Below are 9,579 nucleotides of genomic sequence, written 5' to 3' on the forward strand. Positions count from 1 at the left end.
ACACCATATTTTTCACAATATATTTTCTCACATGGTGGTCATCTTTTAAGAAATGTTTGAAGAACTTTTTGATGGATAAATTAATATAATTTGGACTTTTTTTGGAACTATACACCTCATTTATTTTTCATATATCTTTTTATTGTTTACCATTTTTTATTTTATTAATTTTTCTGTTTACATATATATTTGTCATTTTTCACACGGATAGTAGTTTATGTGCTACTTGATCACTTGTTAAGTGTTCTTTTATGTGTTTAATCTAAAATAACTACTGTATCTACAATTTATTAGTTGGGCTCTTCTGCTTTACACAAAACCCTTCTAAATGTCTACTAGCTCTAATTTGGCCAGTGGGGATTTCTCCATTATTCTGCTAATAATCTCACATTTTTGGAGCATCAGTAAAAGTCTGAGCTGCACAACCTTTATACTGTAAGTGTTATACAATTATGACGTGGAAACCCTTTTTATTAAAAGTTTGGAAATCCCCATTAACAATAGACAGCATTCAATAGGCTTTAAAAAAAACTTCATCAAACAGTTCAAGTAAACATAGGTGTGATATATTTTAATGGATTATGTCTTATTCTGTGACTATAAAGTATATCTAAAGTCAAAACATTTCTTTAGATTTGGATAGGAAAGAATCTCTGTCAGGGACGTGTTGCTGTTTGTTTGGGTGGGCAGATTCACTATTTTCCTGGTGATTGGTGACTATTTGTTCTTGTTACCATAGTCACTAGGACAAAAATGTATGAAAAAGCCATAACAATACAGCTATCATAAGAAGAGTAACCTGTTCTAGTGACAGATGTCTAAGAGTGGATTTCCCCTCACTTTGGAGAGATGTTTTATATCATGTTGTATTTCTGTATTAGGAAGTAAACTAAACAAATAAGACACAGGCAAAACTGAAAAAAAAAACTGAAAAAATGTTTTCTTTTGTAGTGTCCTATAAACAATTGTAGCTTGTCTGACTTATGCTAAATAAATAATGTAAAAAATAGTTTATTTCTCACATTTTACTAGTATGGCATTGGTTTAATAAAGTTCACAGACAGATGAAACTGTCTTCGACTATTATAATTATATAATAATAATAATAAAAAAATAACAATAGTATTGTCTTTCTGATCTGTAATTTGAATTTAATATGTATTAATTTCAAACTGCTGTTATTAGCACTTGCATAAGAATAGCTTTGTTAACATCTTATTTAGTCTCAGAGGTGACACATTTTGAATTTTAAATCAGTGTGAGGAAGATTATCTGTCACAAATAGTTTCTCACATTATGATTCTAAAGACATCTAACACTGCCAGGTACAACAAACATGGTGCAAGTGATTATTTATTCAGACTTGCAAACTTCAAACACTTTTTTCATGTCAATGGGGATTTTCCTTGAGCATGACTTAGGAAGCTAACAGAATGAAATTAAAACATCAGCTTTATATTAATTAAACTTGTGTTTTTCTTTTTATTTAAAGGGGTTTTCCACAGAAGCACTAATTTTGGGGTAGCACAAAGTGTCTATTCATTTTCATAGAATGAAAGGTACTTAATGTGCCAGTACCAAAACACAGAATAGGGCTGATTTACTAAAGGAGTTGGGAATCTTCACACATTAAATTTGGATTGATTTACTAAATGTAAACAGGCGGTTCACCTTGCAAGCAAATTTTACCCAGAGCTTAGTATGCTGAAAGTTCACTTTGCAAAGAATACCCAATAGTGTGCAAGGCAGATAATAAAAACAGCATTTTTGCTTGCCCATGATTGGATGGTGGAAGTCAGCAGAGCTTTACCTCATTAACTAAGCTATGGGGAAAATCCCATTGCAAGGTGCAACTTCTTTCAAAAAGTGAACAGGCAATTTGCCTTTAGTAAATCAATTCAATTGTGTAACTGCTAAAAAGTATTATAGCACACAACGTGAACGGTAGTGTTTATAAGTGACATCTAATGGGGCATCTACCTAATGATCCAAAACTTACTTGTTTTTATTTTTTATTTTTGTAAGAATCTCTGATAGCAGTGTTTTATAAGCCATTGTTTAAAGGTACGCAGAAACCCAGAGTCACCCTTGTTGTCAAAAATGACTACCACAAAGGAGCTTGGAGTAGTCTACTTAATACTCCACATACTTGAACAATATTAAAAATGATTAGTGTGCACAAAACCCAAATATGTCATTGATGTAATTATCCCATGTAAAACTGTACAAGGGGCAGGGAGCTGCATGCATACAGTGGTTATATGGATACATTTTCCATAATCTTCACATTTTTCATCACTGGAGTCTGTAGGCACACACATTTTGCCTCCCAAAATAACACCTCTTAGACATCCAGCCAGTCTACTTGGATTCCTCTCTGTTCAAGCACAGGCAGACTTGGACATGCACTCCCAGTGTATCACGTCCCTGGTAGCAGAGCCTGAAATGTTAGGGAAGGCCTCTCCTTCACCTCTGACTCAGGGCCTCTGATATTTTGAACAAAAGGCACAGGAGTACAGAGTGGCACAAGTGCTTGTGAGTCTTGCTAGCAGAAGGGTAGGTGTCTACGCCAGGCAGGAGAAGTCATCAGTGGTCTTCAGTGTAGCAGATGAACTGGTAGACAAGTTGATGGCAGAAGACTGAAGCAGACTAGTATTGGTGACAGTAGGCAGGCAAGGCATGGACAGATAGCAGACTGTAGAGCAGCAGACACAGCTGGATGGTAGGCAAGTACCAGTGACTGCATGGAGAATATCAGTATCAGGCCGACTGGGTCATACACTGGCAGAATAGATTAGTTTCAGAGGCACAGGCAAAGTGGTCAGGGTACAAGCCGGGTCAGCAGCCGATTAGAGGAACAGTAGCAAATGGTGCAGGCAGAACCGGTGGTCAAAGGACAAGCCAAGGTCAATGCAGGCAGAGTTCAGGGAGTAGTCAGGACATGCTGGGTCAGCAACTGGAGTCAGGATACAGAATCACCCAATCTCAGGATACAAAGCAGGCTGAAGACAAAGCAGCACTGATCCTGAACACTGACACAGTGTAAATAACCCATCTGTCATAAGTGTGCTTGAGCACACCAATGTGCACGTGTCTGTGCATGGGTATGCGCACCAATGTGTGTGAGCATGTGCATGAGCATGTGCATATGCCCAATTCCTATGTCCATGAGAGGGAACATGGATTAGCCTGTGAATATGCACAGTCTGTCTAGAGGAGCCATCTTGTCTACTGGCATGTCCTTCCTGATACAATGTTTCTCTCTCACACTGTTCCTCAGCATCACTACAATCATTACAATTATTTGACAGTGTGTAAATAAGGTAATTAGAGAAGACTGTGCCTCCACTTAAGATAAATGTGTGGCTATGCCATACTGTAAATAAGGCCCTTACTCATAGTGTAGAGGCTTTTCAAGGTCTACGTTGGCTGTCCTAAGCATACTTACTCACTTCTCAGCTTCAAATAAGGATACCTATAGAGTCAATCACAGTACCCTGAAATCAATAATAAATTATCATCTTATACGATTATAATTCTAGATTTGTGGAGATGCCACATACACTGGGGTCTAGGTAAATACATTTACGGGGAAGAGCCTAAACTTTTTTTTCACAATAACACACTTTTTGTTTGAAAAAATATAGTAAATGGAAGTGATAATACAGTATGTATGTACTGATTTACATTCTACATGGTGTACAAACCAAACGATGCATCTAAAAAGATATGAAACCAGTATCTGTACCTATAGACATAAAATCTTATAAGGAGTGACTGACCCTTCTTATTGCTTAAACAAAAATAACAGAAGTATCCAACACAGGGGTATATTAAGCCTGATGTATAAACAACTTCCAATCCCCTGGCTAGCTTTTTCTATATTCCCCCCCCCTTTAGAGTTTAAGTTCCTATGTGATGTACAACAGGCACATGATTTGACATTTTGTTAAAATGAGACATGCTATGTGATAGTATGATGTGATTTGATATGATAAAGTCCTCAAGACAGTGCAGGCTTTGTCAATTCCAATATAGTCTGTAAATAAATCAAGATTTCAGAGGGAAATTTGCTCAGTAGACATTAAAGCCCGTAAGGCATTCTCTACAAGCAAAATACCACACATCAAAATACAGTACTAATTATTTGGAAGAGCAAATTCTCAGCTTGAAAATAAATTCTCTATTCCCCTCTTCTCTATAAAACCACAAACCGCAAATCATCTGATTAATAGAGGGGAAAAACTTTTAGAAATTCTTCTGTTAATTTACATGCATTTCTGCCTGTGTTAATGTATATGATAATAAAAGAATAATATATATCCACATAGCATAAAATAGTATAAAATAATATTACTCAGTAAAGGGTCAATGAAAGTTATAGACCTAGTTGGTGAATGTAGCCATTATATGTAATATCTAAATACCTTATGAAATTAACTCTTTGAAGAGCTCATTAAAAACTAGACCAAATTTGAGAAATTTCATATGCATTTGTTAATTTAACAGATCCATCTACCATCTTATCATTGTTTTTAAAGACAAATAATTGCATATAATACATTTGAGTATCATTTTAACATCACACAACACTAGTTTATGGATGGGCAATAAGTATGTTCATTTTATCTTTTGAAGGAATATTATTTCTCCTATAATGGATGGAATGGTTTTATCTTATAGAAAAAAAATATTAAAGTAAAAAAAAAAACCCTCCAAAGACTCTGGAAAGTACAGAAAATGCCTGTTGATCTTGACAGGAATGCACTTAGCTCTTAACTCAGAATATAGATCAAAATTACAGTTATATGTATAATATTGTTATGTGCACTTGGTAACCATTTTATTTTTGTATTTTTTTTCTCTTGGGAACAACAATACCTGATCTGAAAGTTCAATATATTTTCTCAGTGTTTTGCAGAAGCATGTGAAAGGATTCCCCATATGACCGCAATTCATTCTACAGTACTTACAAAACACAGAAGTGGACTGATGTCACATGTAACTGTCACTTTGGTTGAGGTCAAACATTTTTGAAAGTTTGTTTTGTCTACTGATAGTTCAAAATAGTTAATATTAATAAAGCTAATACAGATAAATAGATAATAGCTCACCCTAACGGGCAGCTTTGTGGATAGTCTTGGATTTCCCAAACCACCAATTCAATACAGTCAATAATGTGATGTTTTGCTCTCTTTCTATTTATCCAGTTACATTTAGAAAGTCAATGAGATTCACTGTTAATGAATTTTGGGAGTTTTGCAGTCAGTTATAATTACATCAATTATTACGAGTTTTCTCCACAGTCAACACCCAATAGGAAGTGTAGTTTCTACTATATAACTAATGTAATAAATGGCAACCCCCATTAACTAACTGCATACATTGCACAACTGAACTAGTAAATAACTGTAGCATATTAATAAACAGTGAATGCCATTGGTTTAAATGTTCACATGGAGGCATGTGGCAAAATCTAATAAATAACACAAAAACTATAGTAAATTAGTGAGAGATTTACACAACTCCTCTGCCACTTCAGATCACAATTTTTAAAAATTGCATATAACAGTTATAGTTAAAATCAGCCATCTTTGGACATAAAATTACAGAAGCCAGTGCAAAAAGCAAAAGCAATTTCCACATCCTAAACCAAGATCATGATACTCAAGTATTATATTTGGCACTTACCTGAGCAGCTTATCTAGGTCACAGCACTTACTGAGGGAGTTAATATAAAGAGGCACCAATAAGATGCTAAACTTGTTTTGAAATCACCATTTTTAGCAGTAAATATTTAATTAATTAGCTCATATCTAAATGCTCTTCAATGCTCACTGTTTTCACTCACTTATAGGTATTGGGCTCAATAGTAGTGATAACAGCAGGCACTGCAGATCTTCTGTGTCCCCAGAAGTACCTCTGCAACCTATTCTAAAGCTCATGAAGTGACTAAAACTAACAAACTAAACAAATAAATTGATTAACCACTTGCCTATTGGGCACTTATTTTAGCTTTCAGCGCTGTCACACTTTGAATGACAGTTGACCGGTCATGCAATACCATACCCATATGAAATTTTTATAATTTTTTTTACACAAATAGAGATTTATTTTGGTGTTATTTAATTGCTGCTGGGTGTTTTATTTTTTGCTCTATAAATAAAAAAAGAGCAAAAACATTTGAAAAAAAAGTTTTTCTTTGTTTCCATTCTAAAATTTTGCAAGCAGGTAATTTTTCTCCTTCACTGATGTGCGTTGATGAGGCTGCACTAATAGGCAACACTGATGGGCACTGATAGGCAGCACTGATGGGCACTGATAGGTGGCACTAATGAGGCGGCATGGAAAGGAAGCACTGATGGGCACTGATAGGCAACACTGATAGACAGCACTAATAGGTGGCACTGATAGGCGGCACTGATGAGCTGGCACTGATAAGGTGGCACTAATGATGCTGCACTGATATGCAACAATGATGGGCACTGATAGGCAACACTGATGGGCACTGATAGGTGGCACTGATGAGCACTGATGGCTGGCACTGACTGATGGCACTGCTGGGCACTGACTTGCAGCACTGCTGGGCACTGATGGGTGGCACTGCTGGGCAGCACTGATGGGTGGCACTGATGGGGGACACTGCTGGGCACTGGTGGTTGGCACTGCTGGGCACAGGTGGGTGGCACTACTAGGCACTGCTGGGCACAGGTGGGTGGCACTGCTGGGCACAGGTGAGTGACACTGCTGAGCACTTGTGGACGGCACTGCTGGGCACAGGTGGGTGGCACTGCTGGGCACTGATGATCAGTGCCCTGATGATCAGTGCCAATCCGTCCTCTGACAATTGCCGGTTATTGGCAATACTTTCCTCATGCTGTGACAGCGGCAACTGTTTTTACCTGTGATCTGCTGTGTCATTGGACACAGCTGATCATGTGGTAAAAGGCCGCTGTGATTGGCCCTTTACCACATCATGTGATCAGCTGTGTCCGTGGAACACAACAATCACGGAGATCGCTGGGTGCGCTCCCTTGGGGGGGGTGCGAGAGGGTGCGTTCTGGGAGGATGGCATATGCCACCCTCCCAGAACTGGACAACCATTCTGTAGCCATCATTCAGCTATAGCATGGTTGGCAAGTGGTTAAAACCTTTAAAATATACAAATGCTACTGAAAATTATGTAAGTATTCTTGTTCCTGTAAGCAACAATAAAAAGTCAATATGATGGATTAAAGTGGAAATAAAGGCCTACAGTTTAAAAGTGCTAGGAGCTAGAATTTTTTTTTTTTGGCAAAACAGTAATGCAAAAGTTTCTTTTGTCATGCCTAGCAGTTTTTCTGTTTCTTGGTACACTACATGAAGGTGATGACATTGGCATCAGATGGAGTGCAACTTGAAGTTGGACTTGTCACTGTTTGAAGAAGACACATTGATGTAATTTTTGTTGACTGCTCTTCATGATGGTGTTTTTTTTTTCACAATCTGTTACATTTTTGGCTGTTGTCAGACAGCCCATGACACTATTCATTAAGCTTTAAGAAGAAGGAAAACATATTTTTAAATATTTCAAACGTTCTGATGTATTAATTAGTAGACGTTTCAAAAATAAGACAGTGTGTTTACCACATTTTAACAAAGTTCCAAAATAAATGGGACCCATTAAAACAAAACAAAAAACAAACAAACATATGAATTGTTCAGATATTATGTTACAGATAATTATACAGAAATTTAGTTACATCCATCTGTCATTACTAAAACAAATGGTTAAAAAAATAAAATGATTCTAAAGTGCCTATTACAAGTTATATTTAAATATTTGACACATTGATGTCTCATCTGTTAACACTGGTATCATTCTACTTAATAATAAAAAAAAAAATAGTTATAAAAACAACTGGAACAGAAGGTCAGAAAAGGAGTCAAAAGATATCTTGCTAACAAGATGAACTTTAGCTAATAAGCTAATATAAGACTGAGCTTCGTTTCATATAATGATCCACAGCTAAAATAGACAGACTTAACATGAGTAATTATCATCATGGTAAATTGTTGCTTAACATGTATTTTCCTATTGTCCATAGGATTTAATTTGTCATTATATTAACACAATTGATTCATTCTTTGTAAACCTAAGATTATAAAGAACTGATACCTGTGTGTATTCTTACTCTTGTATGCAGCCTTTTTCTGTTCTCTAATGATGCATTTCTATGATAGCAAACATACAGCATGTATTACCTACTGCTGTTCTTTTTGATTTACAGCTAAGATAGACAGACTTACCATGAGTAATTATCATATTGGTAAATAGTTGTTGATAATGTACTCTCCTATTGTCCATAGAATGTAATCTGTCATTATATTAACACATTTGCTTTCCTCTTTTTAACACTGTGATCATAAAAAACTGATACATACTTATTACCACATTATTGTATGCAGCCTTTCGCTGTTCTTTATTGATGCATTTCCATGATAGCAAAATGTTTGCCTGCTGCTGTTCTTTAACCATTTCACCTCTTGCACATATACATCCCCTCTGGGATGTATAGAGACATTTTACATGTGCCTGTTTGTTCAGCAATAGCTTTGTCATTACTTAACCTCCTTAGCGGTATTCCCGAGTGTAGCTCGGAGTAAAATGTCAGTACCAAAAGCGGTAACCCCGAGCTACACTCGGGCTTACCATGCAGCGTTGCTCAGTGAGTCCCTGCAGCATTTACCTTGTCCTTCGCTCCCACGATGTGTCCCCTGCAGTGTCCCCAGCCATCTCCTCCGGCCGATGCTGGCATCCGGCTTCCGTGTTCCGGTCCCTGTGACGTTGGGACGTACGGGCGCCGGAACCGGCGGCAAATTTAAATTTTTTTAAAAATGGCATTTTTTAAAAAATGATTATTACATAGTAAAACATTGCTGTTTCAATGCATTTCACATACATTTTGTCCCTAACTGCTTTGTCCTGTGCCCTGCCTGCATTTTGACTGTTCTTTCTGCCTGGAAACTTAGAAAAGTCCATGGCATCCAAAAAGCGTCCCTTTACAACAAAAGCGGTTTTAGACCAGCTAGAGAACAGCGATAGTAAATCAGAACCACTTGCAGAATTGAGTGATAATGATTTGTGGAGAAATTCGTCATCAGACACTGAAAACGATTCTGCGACTTTGCTTAGCGATGTGCGAATTTGCCTCTGTATTTCAAATTTCAGTGTTTTTGATTTGATTATATTATTGAATTAAATTTATTATTATTATATTATTATTTTTTATGATTATTTATTAAATTATAATTTATGATTTTGTGTTTCAAATTTTATCCTACCCGGGATGTTTACTAGACTCTTGTTCGGACAGATTTCAGTGAGTTATTCCTAAAAATTACAGGCCTACAATAAAAAACTACATATTTCCATGCAAAAAAAGTACCGCTTGCAGCACAAAAAATCGGAAAGAATCATACCGCCGAGGAGGTTAACTTAACAAAGTAATACTTGATATCACTTTTTTGGATAAATGAAGCTTTCTTTTGGTGATAAGAGCAGGTGCAGCGCTCACAACGGGGACACCAAGGTCAGGT

This window comes from Staurois parvus, unplaced genomic scaffold (assembly GCF_062004578.1).
Source record: "Staurois parvus isolate SC_StPar_1 unplaced genomic scaffold, SC_StPar_1.0 ptg000204l, whole genome shotgun sequence".
In the NCBI taxonomy this organism is placed as follows: Eukaryota; Metazoa; Chordata; class Amphibia; order Anura; family Ranidae; genus Staurois; species Staurois parvus.